Here is a 19,665-nt window from a genome sequence, read left to right on the forward strand (position 1 = left end):
ATAGATAGATAGATAGATAGATAGATAGATAGATAGATAGATAGATAGAGTAGGTAGGTAGGCCCTCTTGAGGTCCCCTACAGATCTATTGGATTCAGGTCTGGGCTCTGGATGGGCCATTCCAAAACATTAATCTTTCTTTGTTTAAGCCAGTCTTTTGCTGATTTAGATTTTTGTCTTGGATCATTGACGTGCTAATAGGTGAATGTTATCTTCATTTTCAGCTTTCTAACAGACGCCAGAAGGTTCTGTTCTAAAATTGACTGGTACTTGGAGCTATTCATGATTCCTTCCACCTTCTTTAAACCCCTAGTTCTAGCTGAAGAAAAGCAGCCCCACAGCATGATGCTGCCACCACCATGCTTTATTGTAGGTATGGTGGTCTTTTGCTAATGTGCGGTGTTGTTTTTGCGCCAAATATACCTTGTACAATTTTGGCCAAAAAGTTCAATCTTGGTCTCATCAGACCATAAAACATTTTCCACATGATTTTAGCAGATTTGTTTTTCAAAGTTTAGCCAGGCTTTGATGTTTTAGTCAGAAAAGGCTTGCGTCTTGCCACCCTGCCCCATATCCTAGACAGATGGAGAATATGGAAGATAATTGTCACATGGAGGGAACAACCAGTTCTTGCCAGAAAGAGCTGCCACTCTTCGAATGTTGCTATAGGCCTCTCGAACGCCTTCCTGACAAGTTTTCTCTTTGTCTTATCATCAATTTTGAAGGGACACCCTGTTCTTAAAAATGCCACTGTTGTGCAATACTTAATCCACTTGTTGATGAATGTCTTCACTGTGTTCCATGCCTCACTGATGCTCCAGAAGGAAACCGGGGGGTGAAAACTTTTGAACTTGAAGATGTCCACATTTTTCATATTTTGTTTTGTTCATTTTTTTTTTTTTTTTTTTTGTCATTTAGTACTGTCCTTCAGAAGCAACAGAAAACACTTACATCATTCCTGGAAGACAAATTAAGTACAATTTACCTTGATATTCAGAATCAAAAAGGGGCCAAGGGGTTTCAAGGGGGCAACTTTCATGCAGCACTGTATATTATATACTAATTACATATATATTTGATTATACTACTTGTATAAGTGACTCATAAGTTATCCTAAACAGAATTTTTTTTTATAAAAAATAAGGTAAAAATTCAAACCACACTGACAGTGCTGTCAAACAGTTCTGGCTAGAGGGACCTTAACAATTGTCAGCATAGTAACTTTATTGCTGTTGACAAGCAAGTTCAGTTTCAATGCTGTTTATAGAAAAGTAGAAACTCAGGAAACCTCACTTGACCTTCATACTGAGTTCTGGTCTCAAATGTCATTTTCAAGTTTTTGGGCTTTTTTTTCAAATGGAACGACATAGCATTGCATCTTGTATTTTGTCAGGTTTATATTTTTTTCTTTCTGTATAAATAATTTCTGAGCACAGAAGCCCTTTGAAGCGAGCGATCGCTTTTCTTTTCATTCAAACTAAAACTTTTCTGTCTGTTTTCTGCTCCCCTTTTTTTCTTTGTTAGTCATTTTGGAAATGGACCCAGCAGTGTTTTTTGAAGTCCCACAAACACCAATTAAGCGCTTATGATATGCATCTATAATGAAGCAAAATGGCACGTAATTTGAAGTTGTTAGAAAACAAAATGCAAATCTAAAATGCATTCATGGGTGTACGCACTCCGAGTATTCCGTAGGGAGAGCGGTTTCTCACTGTCTTTACAGCTTTGAGGTATGCACAATTTCTGTAAACATCAGTAATTAAAATGAACACATCATAACAATCCAGCTAATCTGTGCCTTTGTAACATATATTATTTTTGGTATCACCTTTACAGTTTTTCCCTAGAAACAGGCTCCATCGCGCATACTGTCTTACATTGTATGCTAATTTTAGTATATTGAGCAGGGTCACAGCAGTCATGACAGGGAGGGTTGGTTTATGATTTTACCATAGAAAATTATATATTCGTAACATATTCGTAAGATTTTGCCCCCCTGGCCAACACCTTTTTTAAATTATTCCTTAAAATAAGTAGGACATTAATTTTATGATGGACAGAAAACATGGATAGCATGAATGTATACTGTAAGAAATCGTAAATAATATTAATAAAAAACAATAATAATAATAATAATAATAGTCATTTATCATCATTTTCTTGATCAGTGTCGATCTTGTTTTCAGTAAAAATGTTTAAACATCTGTAAAATCATAAAAGATCATATTACTTGAAATAAAAATAAGAAGTTTAAAATTAAACACAATTTACTTTTACACACACACACACAAAGTATGTGCTGCCATACAAATGTTTATAAATATTTGGTTACACTTTATTTTAAGGTGTCTTTGTACAGTGCAATTATACATATTCTGATTAAAAGTTATATTAATTAACATGTACTTAGTATAGGGTTAGGATTAGTATTAAGGTTTGGTTTAGGTTAGTTGCATGTAATTATGCATAATTTAATATTAAGACCTAATTTCTATGAAATGTCTCAGAGATATGTATTAAAACTGTGACACTTGTATATTGTTAATAAACAAGGGCAATAATACATACAGCACAATTAGTTTATTGATGGACCAGTCCGATCAAGTCCATTCTTATTCTTTAAATCCAAACACAGCACTCCACTAAACATATGCAATGCTCTAATTAGCTTTTAATAATCAAAGACATGCTTGCGGAATGGGAAAATTGTGAGCTTGTAAGTTGAAATGAAACTTTGATAGCAGGAAGCTTAATTGGTTCCAGCATCTGGCAGATGTTTGTCATGAATTAATCTCTCCACAGTTTACTGTTCAATAAACACACACACACACACACACACACACACATACATTTGCACATTCCTCCTTTTGCTCAGTGGTTTTCCCAGTATTTCGCTGGTCACTGCTACACTCCTTCAGTCAAGACCTTCATTGTGTGTTTGTTGAAATTTTGACTGGCTGAATAAAACATTACTTAAGCTCCTTTTAAGTCCCCTATAATTACCCATTTGCATATGAAATCACAGAGCCTCAATTCATAGGTGACAATTTTCATAATCTGCCAGTTCCTAGCCAAACCGAAGGCTTAATGGCTGAATTCATGCACAACAACATGGATGAATGACCCGCCAGTACAACAGACTTAAAACAAACACGCTTCTGCTGTTTACAGCTTGATAATCATTCCGGTCATTGGGAATTTAGGATAATGTAAATCAATTGTCACATACACTTTTAAGACTCATAATACACAATAATGCATGTTAATAAGTCCCTGTTGAATAATTGGTATATGTGTAGTGGCTTTCATAAGTTTATATGTAAATGATTATTCAAGATCATACTCTTATACCCAAAGTAAGCATGTTTTATGTTCACATGATACCTTTTCTACCTGCATAGTGAGATGTATTTCGTTCACTGTTAACTCTTGACACACGATACCATCTGGAAGCTTAATGACAGAAGCAGAAGGCTGCTTGATGAGAGATTTGTCTTCCCAGACATATTGCAGGAATAAATTTGACTGACAGTGGTCATTAAGGCATTGATTCATTAAATGCCATGTGGTCAGATTTGAGTTTTAGTGCTTAATTGCTGTGCAAATCTTTAAGAGCTGCTTGAATTGTGAGGGTCAGTGTGAGGCTGTCCTTTCATTGGAAACAGTGGGAGGAGAACCTCTAACATATGTCATGTTGACTCTTTGTACAGAGAAGCAAAGTGTTATTTTTAATGTGTTATTCTCAACCAATGTTTTAGTTTTAATCTGGCTTAAATTGTATGTCATTTTAGTTCATGAAAACATTTAAGTTGACACAAAAGTGCAAAATAAATCAAATATTTAAACATTTTATATAATGTATCCACATTTAACATGATGATTTCACTATTGTAGTATAATAAATGTGTAACGTAGTTCAGTCGTGAAACTCTAGATGGCGCAAGCTGATAGGTCCTTGCATTCTGCAAGCAATTACACCATTAATACATGGCACAAGCGGATAGGCATCTGCTATTTCTGCAGCCAATGAGATTGCTTGCTCAACATTTAAATAGTTCAGTGTGTGCTGTAGGCTAATCAGAGTTCCCCTGAAACCTTCCACCTCCCCCAGCTCCACCTGCCTAGATATGCAACAGGATTTAAAGGGATAGTTCACTTTGAAATTAATTTCTGGATGATCAGATCACTTGGACGTGGCTGTGGCTACAAGAGGTAAAACGATATAAATACTGTTCGTTTTCTCACACAAACCGCTCGTTTCGTGTCTTAGGCCATCAATGTGTACTTACATTTACGAGTCATTAAATCATGTTTAATTTGGACTTCTATGTGCATGCTCTTTGAGGAGGTGACCATAGACCTGCATTATATGACTGACAGACAAGAACGGTTTGACCTAAAAATATCAAAATTGAAACTTCTGCGGAAACAAAGACACCTACATCTTGGATGCCCTTGAGGTAAGCTAAAACATACCAAAAATTAATTTCAAAGTGAACTATCCCTTTAAGTATGTTTATTTATGCAGCAGCAGCATTATCTTACATGTTCACAGCAGGTTGTCTGTGAATATATTGGCAGTTCATACTTGCTCTGCATCAGCAGCAGCAGCCGATCAAGTCTGCCAAGACCAAATATATTAATATTGCCATATTCGATAACAGACCAAAGCTACTCCAAGAGTTGTTATGATTGAATGTGAATTTTTGGATGATCATCGGTTTAGCTTTAACTCTTACAGCTTAAGCGGGTCAGTTTCTGACAATATTGACTGGGGGATCTTATTTGTAATACTTTGTGAGACCTAATTAATATAATTTCCTGGCTTTCATTAGAGTCTGATGCTATTAAATAATGTAGGTCCTCCAGCAGATTATAGACGGGGCTCTACGCTTTCATTTCTTTTTAGTCAAAAATTTAAGAGCACCTTCTGATCAATGACAGAAATGAACCTTCCCATTACAGGGTGATATTTGACGCCTTTTGATTTTCAAAGGCTTTTTTTTCTAACCTAGTTAAATTCATCTTTAATGTCAAATTCTTAAATTTGTATTTATTAACTTGTTCAACATTTTTTAATTAAAACAATAAATTATATTAGAACAATACGACAAAATCAGGCAGAATTAAGTTACCAAAAGTTATATCAAATGAAATCAGAATCAACAAAATTCATCTTTGCACTGCAGAGGTGGCATAGAAGCACACAAAATTGCCATTTATGTATATTTACAGACTGTTTAATGAGGTGGATTGAATTCATTGCAATTTATAATAACAATGTTATGAGGTTAATGTTTTAAATATGTTTTGAATATAGAAATATTAAATGATTAAATAACTGAAATTATACTTTTAAATGGAAACTAAAACTGCCAGTAGGTGGCGGCATTTCACTGAATCATTCATTCAATTGATTAATTCAGGAACAAGCAAGCAACTGTTTTTGTGAATGGGTCATTGAATCATTCAAAAAGGCAGATTTATTCATCAACGAAACACTGCTTTTACTCAGAGATGCGCAGTGGTTCAGCTGTGACTTTGTTTGGAACTATTTTCGTTGACGAACAAGAGAGCAAAATCAGACAATGTATGCCTAAAATGTAAGTCACTTAATATTAACTTCTTTTTTATTAAACTGTTGTATAAAATCAACATCACATTTGCAATCGTGCTGATATTTGGGGAAAACAGCAGTCTTGCACATGTGATATTGTTTAACTATATCATATAATAAATATTAAAAACAAGAACTCAAACAGGGGCTTTTTTGCACCCATATAGCAAATTTTGGTGGCATTTATATTAATTTTGTGTAATTTATATGTGGAAATTTGTCGAAATTAGCTTGAAGTAGCTTAATTTCCGACCCAGTTTCTGATTATCCAGTATCTAATAATAAGATTTACTAGATTATAAGATTTACAAGTTATTGCTTATACATATAATTTCAAACAGCATTTCAAAAATATTTTTATACCAAAATTCTAATATTTTTCTATTAATATATTAGTCTGCATTTATATACATTTTTGGACCATATTTTTTTCCCATCCATTGCTATGGTTATTATCACTATGTTGTTACTGCAATTTTGAACGTGATTCTCGCATTCACTTCAGAAACTTTGCAGCGTGTTAGTGGCCGTTGGTTCTCTTAGCAGCACGAAAAAACTAAACTTTTATAAAAATTCTGAACGGTTTATATATAACCTAGACACCGCGCAAAGAGCTCTCCCTTTATAATCACTAAAAAACTGTGCAATCATCTCAGTTCATCGCGATCTCACAAACTTTCGTTATAATCAAAGAAGTTCTATGTGCTGCACAATGAATCTCTTATTTACATCTTGTCTTGTTATGAGAGGATTTGCGAGCGTGCAGAACTTAGCATTGGACAAAAAATCCTGCGTTATGAGCGATGAGTGGATTTTGACTAACTTAAACACCTCTGATTGGCCATTGCGTTCAAGAAATCAACAGATATGTCTGTGATTGGCTACATTGATGAAACGCTACAAAACACATTGTAAATAGAAACATTTGACGCTATCCAAAATGGAAACATAAATACACACTGAATCGTTTGCCAAATCTGTTTTGCTAATATGCTATTATTAGTTTCAGCTGAGTGCGCACCCCCGTAGAGAACCAGGCCTGATCGGGGCAATAAATGCAACTGAAATGGTCACACTGTAGAGCTCTGATAGATGTCCAAATCACCACAGACTTCTTTGGTTTTGATTTATAGGCCCTGGCCTTTGCACTCTAAAACAGTCATTCAAGCCTGAATCAGAATGATTTTATTTCATTATCAGTGTTTCATTTGGACATTGGTGGACACACTGTGCAAAAATGAAGTGGACTTTTTTTTTTGGTCCTATACTGTCATCCCTCCCACTGTCTTTGTCATTGCTGTGCTGTACATCCATGTATCAATCAGCTTTCAAATCTTCCTCTAATCTGTCAAATCTGACAGGCAAATCCCACAGTACATGTGCACTTCCAAATCACAACATGCTTGTCTCCATTGTTAATACTCGCCCCGCTAACAGAACAACACGACACGGGAAACAAACACCCTTCAGTCTGGTGTTCAGATCAGACAGAGGCCTCTGTCTCTGTGCTGTGAATCCGTGTTCTGTGATTCATCAGTCTGGCTGAACCGCTCAGAGGGAGCCCTCTGCTGTCAATAACCCCCCGCCTCCAATGCACCCACCTGGCTCTAATGTACACAAATATATTCCCCTGCAGTACCAACATATCCTGGAGCTAAAGGCAAGCCAGAGATTGTAAAAACAAGAGAGCACACCCGTGCACGTATGTGCTCTCTCACACACAAATACACATTGATAGTCTTGTAAAGAGATTACAGAGGACAAAAAGAGGTTCTAATGCTAAAACTAACACCTGAATTTAAAGAGGAAAATGCTGATAGGTCTCATAAATCTGTTCGTTTATGAAAATTGGAACGTTTATGTGAGATTTTGGAATGATTGGGTTTTTCTTTAGGTTCTGAATTCAAAACATGAACAGATGTTGTATCTGCAGATTGAATCAGCTGCCTGCCAGAATACCATTCGAGTTGTTTTCATGCAGAGGAAAATCTGACTAATGTATGTGGGTGATGTTCTAGTTTTGCTTAACTGTTTATGGCCTTTACCCACAAAAGAACCTAGTTTAAGGCATTTACATGACCTTGCACATTTTCAGGTTATTAATCATAATTGGTGTACAATCAAAAATAGACTTGATGATAAGAGCACCTACAGATATGTAGTGTGGTGGTTTATTTCTGTGATTTCTGTGGTACTTTAGAGACATTAATAATACAATGAAATATATATATTTTTTGGATATCTGAGGTACTGTAGAGACATTCATAAAAATAAAATAAATATTTCTGTGATATCAGTAGTATCGAAGTGACATTACTGATAGAATTAAATATTTGTGTAATATTTATGGTACTTTAGAGGCATTATAATAAAATACATATTAACTTAAATAAATAATAATTAAATAATTCCATAAAATTAAATAGTAATGGTGGTACTGTAATGACAATAATTATAAAATATAATATATTTGTGATATTGGTCATACTTTAGAGACATTAATAAGTTTGTGTATTGCCATAATACATAATTCATAAATTAATATTAAATTAAAGAGAAAAAATATATAACTGGTTTAAAATGAAAATGTTCAAAAATAAATCTGAGATGACTGCACTTAAAAATGAACTAATTACCCTAAATTTAATCGAAAAAAAATGTTTTGCACATAATTTAATTTAGATCATTCAAAATAAATCAGTTTAGTTGGTTTAGGTCAAATTAATTTAGGTTAGATTGATTGCTTTAGACCAAGAAAAGGCGTTTGATCGGGTTGATCATAATATCTTTTTAATCTACTTGCTGCATTTGTGTTTGTTCAGGATTTTATCAAATGGATACGTCGTCGGCCTATTTTGGTTTCAAGGGGCATTGGACAAGGATGCCCTTTATCAGGGTAATCGTACAGTATTGCTATTGAATCATTACTTTTTAACATAAGGAAAAGTCTAACTGGTTTATCAATACCCACAATGCCTCAGCATTTAAGAACTATAATTACTGCTTACGCTGATGATGTTACAGTCTTTGTCAATGAAAATAATGATATAAAAGAGTACTTGATGTGTATTAAAAGGGCATCATCAGCAAAAGTAAACAGACTGAGGCTTTCTGGTCAGGTCAAAGAAATTTGGAAAATATCCCAGAACTACCAGGTAACAAAAACTGGAATAAAAAACGGCGAAAAAGTTTTGGAAAGAGTGTGCACCCGATTGTCTAGATGTAACTGGTTGCTACCCCAGTTATCCTATGTTACAACCTCTAAAAGAAAAACTAGTCCAAGACATTCAAAGGATGCTGCTGGTGCACGTTCTTTTTGACAGAACAGCATTGAGTCCGATCTGCTGTCCTTTTTTTGCCAGTGCAAGAAGGGGGGCAAGGTCTTGTAGATATCAGATCTAGACTTGTAGCTTTTCATCTGCAAGCTGCTCAGAGACTGCTGTATAACAATGACATTGCTTGGTCAAACACTACAGTCGCACTCTTGAGAAAAGCAGGCAACATTGGACTTGATAAGCACCTCTTTTTATTGAATTTGAATAAAGACAACTTTAACAGACTTGACTCCCTTCTATAGATCTGTAATGGAAGCCTGAGAATTTGTTTCTACCTCAAGACCTGCTGGAATACATGCAGGCTTTTGGCTGATGGAAGAGCTATACTTTTTTATCTTTTAGACACTTATGCTATGCCAATTTGTCATCATGGCTGATAGCTGCTGGATGTGTAAAGCTTGGCCACATTTTAAGCATCAGTTTGGATACCCTGGGTGAGAAAACTGGGATAAAATCTATTCGATTTTTGAAACAGCGTACTGATAGTGCTTGGAGAGCTAAATTTTGATCAATGACTTTTTATCAACAACTCTAACCATATTAAAGAATGGATAGATGGGTGTGACTACGATTTCCCATCCTTGATGATAACTGCTGACGTAAGGGAATGGCATGAGGAGGAAAATCTTATACTGTCTTTTAAAACCTCTCAGCTGGATGGTTTTGAGTCTGCTGGTAAAAAAAAAAAAAAAGCTCTGTATGTGACTTGTGTGAAAGTGATCCAGATCTTCTATCTGGAGTAACATCATCTAGATGGACTGAGTGGACATCTCCCCCAAAGGTAAAGCTGTCGGTCACTGTACAAACGGCCAATTGATAAACGAACTGGTGACTTATGCAGGAAACTCAGAAGCGAAGACCAGGAGACTCGGTTGTATCTTCAGCAGGATTCTTTATTGAGAACGAGCTGTTGGTAGCTGCAGTCATCAAGTCTGACTAAGGGAACTTTACATGGTATCTTATAGGCATCCAGGTGGCAGTCTTTAAAGGTGCTTACAGTCCTTAAAAGTGTTGACCTTACACACAGCCTAAGAGGTTACCACTAAATCAAATCATCTCAAGACAATATAGGTAATTACCCCCGACTGTGAAGATAATGGTGCACCCCCAAAATTGTGTTAACATCACATGGTTGCAAGAACTAAGACTATGCAAACAAGTTTGACTCTCAGTAGGAAGATCAAAAACTGACAAAACCCCCTCACTGGAAACTCTATTGAATCTAATCAGTAAATTGATGCCATCATGTTCACCTTGAATGCCCAATACAGTGTTCTTCTTATGTGATGTTATGTAAGGATGTAGGATCAGCAGATCTTAAACAGATTCTTAAATTTGTAATCCCACACTTACAATGGAGGATTGTACATGGTGCAATAGCTTCGAACAGATACTGTGGTGAACCTCAATCCAAATGTAAGGTGTTGTCCATTTTGTTCTGAAAATTAAACAATTTTTCATCTTTTGCAATGTGTACTTTTGGGTAAATTGTTTTTTTTTCTTTTCTCAATGGGTATCATCTTTATGTGAAGATTTATCTCATCAATTGTTCTTTTTTGGTCTGTATAAAATTTTGTGTTTGGAACTGCCAAACTTGCTATTTGGAAAACTTGGTAAAGATACATTAGATCCTATGTTGATGTTCAAGTATTTGGTAACGTCAAGGCTCAGGATAGAACATGCATATTATGAACTAGGTAGGTTGCTTGCTAATGTTTGTGAATAATTTGGCCATAAATGGAGTTTTATGTGCAGTTAATGAAAATGAGGATCTACTGTTGACTCTTTAAGTTATATTGTTGTCATTTTTGTTGTTATTATTATAATTTTTTCCCTTCTTAATTGAGATTGTAGATTATAGATTGTCAGTGGTGTTACCTATTTGTTGTAAATAAAGGTGACTCAATCTCTCAATCTCTCTCTCTCTCTCTCTCTCTCTCTCTCTCTCTCTCTCTCTCTCTCTCTCTCTCTCTCTCTCTCTCTCTCTCTCTCTCTCTCTCTCGTTACTTAAAGTCCCTGGCAGCAGCAAACATCCTTTTTAACGTGCATCTGTTCAGCACCTTAAAGTGTCGACAGATAACAACCGATGTTGTAGATGATGAAATTCTGGAGTGAAACAACATCAGAATTATAACAACTATAGAACGTAGATGTGTTATATACAAAATATGTATGTTTCATCTGTTGGAATCAGCTGAATGTGTGATAGTTCCCTCGCCGCTTTGGCCTTTTTTGTGTTGGGTATTAGTTTCTGCCACCCAATAGAAAGAGAGAGCAAAAGAACTAAAGAGCAACTCCAGAAATGAGGCTATAAATAAAAATTCCGCGTTTGTGTTCAGGCACATTCTGCAGTGCTGATTAATGCTCTCTCTGCTGAAATCAATGCTGGAATCTCTCAGTCTCTGATTGATTCCACATCACTCCAACTTACACTTTAGGGCTTTAATAAGAAAGCAAAAAATATGTTTATAAAAAAAAGAAAATAGGAGAACAAGAAAATATACGATTTTGATGTATTGCAGTTATGGAAAATGGTAGGAACATTTTTAAATCAAACAAAGTTGCACTACACATTGTGCACTTAATAAAAACATTTCAACAATACACTGAAGATACATTTATTTAAATAGTAATAATAATAATAATTCTAATAGAATCCCAGTCCTTGCTCTTATTCATCCATCCATCCTTTCTTCAAACCGCTTATCCTCAGGGTCACAGGGTGCTCTTGTACAGCTCTTGTTTGTTTTACAGAACGAAAAATGCAATGCATTGTTAGGTTGTTATGTTGTTGAAAGGGTATGTATGTTGATGCTGCAGCATAGTGGTTACCTATTGAGCCATGGTGTTCATGTAGGACAGTTCGAGCCTGGCTCTCGACGTCTATTCCCTGTTTTTAGAAATGCTGTCTGTGAAGCGGCTTTCTGTGCGCACACTCCCGAAATGCATGGACAGAAAGCCACTTCTCAGCAGGTCTTAAAGTTACAGCAGCTTAATATACCAGCTGCAGTCTGTCATTAATGTTTATCAAAGAACAAAAGAAAAAAAAACTTTAATATATTTCATTTATACAGTGAAGATGCTGTGTTATTTTACATTTGATTACTATATTCAATTTCTGTATTTCTTTCCTGAATACTACTGTTACACCTATACATGAAAATCCTTATTTTAATACTGAGTGTTTACTTGTCTTTAAAAGTATTTGAATTTTGTGTTAGTTAAGCTAGCATAAAAAATTGAACCGAGAACTGTGAAATTTCACTGGTACTGTATGTAAAATGTTGGTATCATATAACAACCTTATTTATTTAAAGAGAAGTTTGCATGGGTCAAAAAACTACTCGGTTACTATCGTAACCTCAGTTCCCTGAGAGAGGGAACGAGTATTGCGTAGCTATACGCAGTGGAGAAACTCCTTTTCCTCGATTTACTGAAACCTATATGTAAAACGCATTTGCAGCTGCACAGCCAGCACACTGAGCGTCTGGCACGCTCATAGGCTGTGCTGCCGCAACTGCACAACCAATGGCGCAGGCGACTCTGACCTGCAGCCAATGAGCTAGCTCAACGTCAGAGCCCGTCAAGGGGGTGTGGCTTAGCCTATAAAAGACCCCCGAATTCGCCATTATAGCAGGTTTAAACGACTGAAGCGACAACTTCACCAGTTACTAAATGCGGCCGGCTACGCAATACTCGTTCCCTCTCTCAGGGAACTGAGGTTACGATAGTAACCGAGTAGTTCCCTTTCGAACGGTCACTTCGTATTGCGTAGCTATACGCAGTGGGGACGCCCTGTAAAACGCCGCACCCTTAGTAACTGGTTGCACTGCAACTCAGGCCCCCTGAGCTAACAGAACAAGCCAGAACCCAATAAATAAATCTATATATATAACAGACCAGACACTGTCAGGCCTGAATAATATATAAGAGTCAGTAACAACCAACAGAATATGCTAACAAACCCCGACACTGTCGGGATTATTAGTACAATTCATAACCGGCCTAAGCGGGTTTTATATATGTATGTATGTGATTATGCACAGTAATTTTTTGTAGACAAGACCAGACAGCATCGAGTCTTAATCATACTGAAAGAACCTTCGCCTGCAGGGAAGGCACCTCCATATTATAGAACTTCATAAATGTGGAAGGCGAGGACCAGCCGGCCGCATCACAAATATCTTGAATGGGAAACCCAGATGACCACGCCCATGACGAGGCCATGCCTCTAGTCGAATGGGCCCTGACACCTATAGGGCAAACCTGACCCACTGAAGTATAAGCCATAGAAATGGCATCCACTATCCATCTAGACAGTCTTTGCTTGGTAACTGGACCACCCTTAGATCGGCCACCAAAGCAGACAAACAGCTGTTCTGACTGTCTAAAAGACGCAGAACGCTCCAGATAGACTCTCAGCGCCCTAACAGGGCAGAGAAGATTAACCTCCCCATCCTCAGCAGAAGGGGGAAGGGCTAATAGCGTGATAACTTGCGCTCTAAACGGCGTTGAGAGCACCTTGGGTATGTAACCATGCCTGGGTTTGAGAATGACTCTGGAGTCATCCGCTCCAAACTCCAAACATGCCGGACTCACAGAAAGGGCCTGCAGATCTCCCACTCGCTTGATAGATGTCAATGCCAACAGGAGAGCAGTCTTAAGCGAGAGTGGTTTTAGATCCACCGACCGGAGCGGTTCAAAAGGCGGCCCCTTCAGGGCCCTGAGGACCGTGGAGAGGTCCCAGGGAGGTACTGATGGGGGCCTGGAGGGGTTAATTCTCCTAGCGCCCTTCAGAAATCTTACCACCAGGTCATTTCTTCCCAGTGATTGACCAGCCCCCAACGCATGATGCGCTGCGATGGCTGCCACATAAACTTTGAGCGTGGACGGGGTGCGGCCCGCGTCCAGTAGCTCCTGCAGGAAGGAGAGTACCACCGATACCTCACATGACTCTGGGTCAACTCGATTTTTCGAGCACCAGCTGGAAAAACCCGACCACTTCAAAGCATAAAGACGCCTAGTAGACGGGGCCCTTGCTTCAGAGATAGTGCTTAAGACCTTGTCAGGAAGGCCCCCGGGTACCCGTTTAGGGGCCACACATGGAGGGCCCATAAATCGGGTCGGGGGTGCCATATCGTCCCTTTGGCCTGTGTGAGGAGGTCCCTCCTCATTGGAACGGGCCAGGGGACCGTGTCTGACAGCTGAACCAGCTCCGGAAACCATGGTCTGGATTTCCAGAGAGGAGCCACCGGAAGGACTGGGCATCCGCTCTCCCTGACCCGTTCGATGACTTGTGGGACCATCGAGATGGGGGGGAAAGCATAAAGGGGGCGGTTGGGCCAGGGATGGGCCAGCGCGTCCCTGTTCTTCGAGAAAAACACCCTGCAGTGGGTGTTGGCTCTCGAGGCGAAAAGGTCGATTTCGGCCTCGCCGAATCTCTCCCATATCAGACTGACCGTCTGAGGGTTCAGAGACCACTCGCTTAGGGGAGTGTTGCCCCGTGAGAGCATATCCGCGCCCAGATTTTGGACGCCCGGGATGTGCGCTGCTCTCAGGGAGCTCAGGTTGGCCTGTGCCCATAGGAGGAGGTCCCTCGCCATAGCATGCAGGTTGCCCGACCTGATGCCACCCTGGCGATTTATGTAGGCCACCACTGACATGTTGTCCGTACGGACCAGGACATGGTGACCCCTGAGGTTTAACAGAAATGCTTTCAGGGCCAAACCAACTGCTTTCATTTCCAGACAGTTGATATGTAAGCTCTGCTCCGTGCTCGACCAGAGGCCGGAGGCAGGCCTGCCCTCGTGCAGCGCTCCCCAACCCAGGTTGGATGCGTCTGTAAAAACCACCTTCCTCCTGGAAACTACCCCCATGGTCACCCCCTCGCGGTACCAGTCCTGAGCCCGCCAGGGAATCAGTGTTCTTAAACACCCGTGATTCACCATAATGCGCAGGCTGCCTGACTGCCATGCATGGGTTGGCACACGGCGTTTCAGCCAGTGCTGCAGCGGGCGCATGCGCAGTAATCCCATGTGGAGTACTGATGATGCGGCTGCCATTAGACCAAGCAGTTTCTGAAACCTCTTCAGAGGCGCGCGCTCGCGCGCCCTGAATGCGGCTGCCAGTGTCTGCACAGATAGCGCGCGCTCTTGAGTGAGCCGCGCTTTTATTGTCACCGAGTCCAAAACCGTGCCCAGAAAGACCACAGTCTGGCTGGGGTTCAGTTCGCTTTTGGCAACATTGATTGTGAGACCCAGGCATTTTAAATGGCCGAGAATCAAATCCCTGTGAATTATTAGTTCGTCTCTCGACTGCGCTAGCACCAGCCAGTCGTCGAGATAATTCAGCACACGCACTCCCTGGCTTTTTAGCGGGGAGAGCGCTGCATCCATACATTTCGTGAATGTACGGGGTGCCAGACACAGACCGAACGGCAGAACGGTGTATTGATATGCCCTCCCCTCGAAGGCGAATCTCAAGAATGGCCTGTGACGAGGGTCGATCTGAATATGAAAGTATGCATCTTTCAGATCCATTGAAACAAACCAATCCCCCGGGCGAACTTGCGCGAGAATTTGTTTGAGTGTTAACATTCTGAAAGGCCGTCTCATGAGAGCCCTGTTCAAACGTCTCAGATCTAGTATGGGTCTGAGCCCGCCGTCTTTCTTTGGAATTAGAAAATAGCGGCTGTTAAACCCCGAATACATTAGCGCGGGAGGGACTGACTCTATCGCTCCTTTTGCTAATAAATCCTGAACTTCGGTGCGAAGCACGTGACCCACGCCGCTTCTCACCGATGTCTCGATAACCGCCTGGAATTTCGGGGGTCTGCGAGCGAATTGGAGCGAGTAGCCTCGCTTTATAGTGTTTATGACCCAACTCGACACACCAGGGATGGCTTGCCAGGCCAACGCCCGTGTGGCTAGGGCTTGACACACTGAATGGGGGGGACCGCCTAACATAGGGGGACCTGATACCCTTACACTGTGATTTGTGCACATACTGAGTGTTTGACTGATTATACCGGCTTTTGCCCGGGGGGATTTCAGTCTTACAACAGGGCGGGGGCCGCCTAGTGAAGGGGGACCGTGAACCCGTGTGATGTGATTGTGAAACATACTCTTTTTGTGCTTTATTTGGGTCGCCGTGAAAACGGCGTTTGTTTGCAAAGACGCGCTCACTGCTGCGGGCCTGTTTACAATAATAAAATCCCCAGCCGCCTGAACTGAACAGGGAGCTGTGGGAAGTTTTGCCGGTTTTTTCGAGGGTGGTCCGGCTAGCGCGAGACACGAGCCCTCTCTCTTTCCTCTCCGTGCTAGGACGACTTCGGAGGCACCTGGTCGGCCGCGGCGCTGGGTCGAGGGCCTTGACGCCTGGGGAGCGGGTAGCGCTTCGCGGGCCTTGGCTGGCGTTGGCTATCAGCCGCAGGGCGGGGCTGAGAGGCCTGTTTCACCGGCTTGGCTGGATGAGGCGAAGGCGGCGGCTTGGGCTTGCTGGTCGCGGAGCTCGAACGTTTCGGCAAGAAGTGTCGCATGGCCTGGGACGCTTTCTGTGCCTCTGTGTACCTCTCCGAGAATCCTTTCACCGCCGGGCCGAAGAGCCCGGAGCTGGACACCGGGGCGTCGAGAAACCTCGTTCTGTCGGCGTCCTTAATCTCGGTGAGGTTAAGCCAAAGATGGCGCTCGAGCACGACCAAGCTCGCCATGTTTCTTCCGATGGCCTGTGCTGTAGCCTTAGTAGCACGCAGCGCTAAGTCTGTAGCACTCCTCAGGTCTCGAAAGGTCTCCGGGTCCGGGCCAGTCTCGTCCATGGACCGGAGGAGTTTGGCCTGGTAGACCTGCAACACGGCCATCGTGTGCAGGGCCGATGCAGCCTGACCGGAGGCGGAGTACGCGCGTCCAGCGAGGGCTGAGGTGTTTCGGCAGGGTTTGTTGGGATGAGCGGCTCTAGCTCGCCAGCTAGCTGCAGTGCTCGGGCAAAGATGAGCTGCCACGGCCTCTTCGAGGGGCGGCAAAGACTCATAACCCTTTTCCGCTGCGCCATCCACGGAGGAGAGCGTCGCGGAAACTGCAGATCCCACACGTGCTGAGTATGGAGCGCGCCAGGCCTTGGTTAGCTCCTCGTGGACCTCGGGGAAAAATGGCGCCGGTTTGTGACGCGGGGCCTGCTGGCGCCCCTCCAGAAACCATCCATCCAGCCGACTACGAGGCGGCTCCTCGGGCGAGGCCCACTCTAGCTCGAGGTCCGCGACGGCCTTCGTCAGGATCCGAAGCATTTCGGCTTCGGAGTTTGTCCTGGTCGCTAATCCACTGGCCACAGATTGAGAAGCGGAGACGGGGTCGAGAGAGCCCGGCCATTCGTCCTCAGAAGCGGCGATGGATATGCTGTCGTCGCGCTCGAGAGATCCGCCGAAGGAGACGAGGCCCGCCACGTGTGGGGGGGGGGGGGGGGGGGGGCGCTGGTCTCCTGTGAACAGGACCGGTGAAGGCGTTTGAGTCGGAGAAAGTGAAGCACGCGGGGACGCGGCCGGCGTGCGTTCACCAATCTCCATACCCTCCGGTTGCCGTTGGCTGCGACGCTTCTTCTTCCTCGGAATGGGAAGCGTGGTTGAAGCGGCATCGCCGTCTCGAGAGAGAGCTAGCCGATTGCGCAGCACGGAGATAGGCATGCAGTCGCAGGCCGCACATCCGCCGACAGAGAGTGCATTCTCCGCGTGGTCGACACCCAAGCAGGAAACGCAGCTCTCGTGTTGGTCTGCCTCGTGCAGACGGCCTCCGCACGTGGCGCAGGATGAACGAGGCATTCTGAAACAAACACAATAATAGAAAGGATATAGGATGTCGCCGGATAGCCACAGGTGAGACGGCGTCAGGAGACGACGGCTTGCAGGCGAAGTCTGCTGAAGAGAAGCTCGCTCAGGCTGAAAGGCTTGTTCGACGGCGAATTCACAGTAAAAGGTTTAGGGACATGTATACTGTCGCTGAAGGAGTAAAATCTGCTATAATGGCGAATTCGGGGGTCTTTTATAGGCTAAGCCACACCCCCTTGATGGGCTCTGACGTTGAGCTAGCTCATTGGCTGCAGGTCAGAGTCGCCCGCGCCATTGGTTGTGCAGTTGCGGCAGCACAGCCTATGAGCGTGCCAGACGCTCAGTGTGCTGGCTGTGCAGCTGCAAATGCGTTTTACATATAGGTTTCAGTAAATCGAGGAAAAGGAGTTTCCCCACTGCGTATAGCTACGCAATACGAAGTGACCGTTCGAAAGGGAACTATATTTTCTATTCATTTCATCCCCAGAAAAAAATTCCATTGAATAGAGACATCGATAGACGTATTAGTATTGGTGGTACTGCCTTCCTTCGTAGCACTTAGTACATATGCTGTTAAAAACATGTTTACACGGGTTATAAAGTTTACTGTATCTATGTGGCCGCTTCGTTTTTTGTGTAATTTGGCTAAAATCTCATGTTATTAAAGATGAAGTGTTACGCACAGGCTATTTACAGTATTGATTATGGCTCAATGACAAATTCTAGATTAAGACACTCTTCTCCGCTCCTCAAATACACAAAACATTAGCCTTTATACATATGATTCTAGTGATTCTTGAAAAAGAAAATGTTGTACTTATTCAAAGCACCAGTTCTTTATTTACCCTTGCATTGCAAACAAGCAGAGACGATCCAAACTGCATGTGGCATTTCATTCACAATAGAGGCAGGGTGGAGTTATGAGGTTTTATCGACAGTTTTAGGTTTAGTCACAAGCTCTTATTAATACTTTTAATTAGTTCAATATTTGCAAACCCACAGGCAGATGTAAAGGGTGACCAAAAGTAATGATTTATGAAAAATTTCTGCCCGACAACGGAAATATAGTATCATACGAAAGCTGTCCTGTGTTCGCTGTATATTTTATCACCTGATCTCGTGGGAGGCCAGCAAACTCCTGCCCTGGGGCTAATTCGTTTAGGCAGGGTCAGTGGTCAGAGACTGAATCCTCCTTTGAGGCGTGTGTTACGGTGAACTTTCACAGGTCCGTCCCGGGAGGAAAATCACCCCCATATTGCCAGCCAGCAAACTGTAGTTTTCATAAAGTTCAGGAGAGGTCAGGCAGAAGAGACACCATATGATAAAACCACAGTTGATACGTGTTCATGCTGCGCAGTCTCCCAGCCCATGTGTTAACCTCATGCAGAACATGAAGGGACATCAGGAGAATCTATAATGTTTGATCCGTGACAACTGTGGATGCAGGAAAAGTTCAGTACGGATCTTGCTGTCTGCAAGTTACAATCACCCATCAGATGCCAATGCGGAGTGTCTGGGGCGGAAAGCAACGGAATCCAACAAGAGAGTGAAAATCAATGGAAAGGCAGAAAGATAAGACCGAATGCAACCAATAATTATAGTTCAGTATTGAAGGACTGGCAGCTTTAAAAAATGCTCTTGTTATCTGAGCCTATTAGAAAGAAGCATTGCGAGCACTCACGGACAATTTCAACACTTAAAACATGATGTTTGCTGTAGAACAATCCATTGCTAAAACAACGTCATGCAAAAGAATAAGAAAGTTTGCCTAAAGTGCCAGATTTGTGAGCCAAGTGGATGGCTAGATAAATTATTTAATAGTATCTTCAATTAAGTTGCACAATTATTGTAGGTAACAAGATCAACTTCACCCTCATCCACACTTTTTTTTTCTTGTGTGT

General features: G+C 41.8%; 1 protein-coding gene across 2 annotated transcripts in view; it reads left to right on the forward strand.

Moving 5' to 3' along the window:
* Positions 1-19,665, forward strand: part of LOC130086678 (inactive N-acetylated-alpha-linked acidic dipeptidase-like protein 2) — a 398,589-nt gene that overhangs the window by 357,988 nt on the left and 20,936 nt on the right. The gene's annotated exons all lie outside the window — the stretch shown is intronic.

The sequence above is a fragment of the Rhinichthys klamathensis genome, unplaced genomic scaffold, assembly GCF_029890125.1.
Source record: "Rhinichthys klamathensis goyatoka isolate OS25496 unplaced genomic scaffold, OSU_Roscu_1.1 h1tg000098l_1, whole genome shotgun sequence".
Lineage (NCBI taxonomy): Eukaryota > Metazoa > Chordata > Actinopteri > Cypriniformes > Leuciscidae > Rhinichthys > Rhinichthys klamathensis.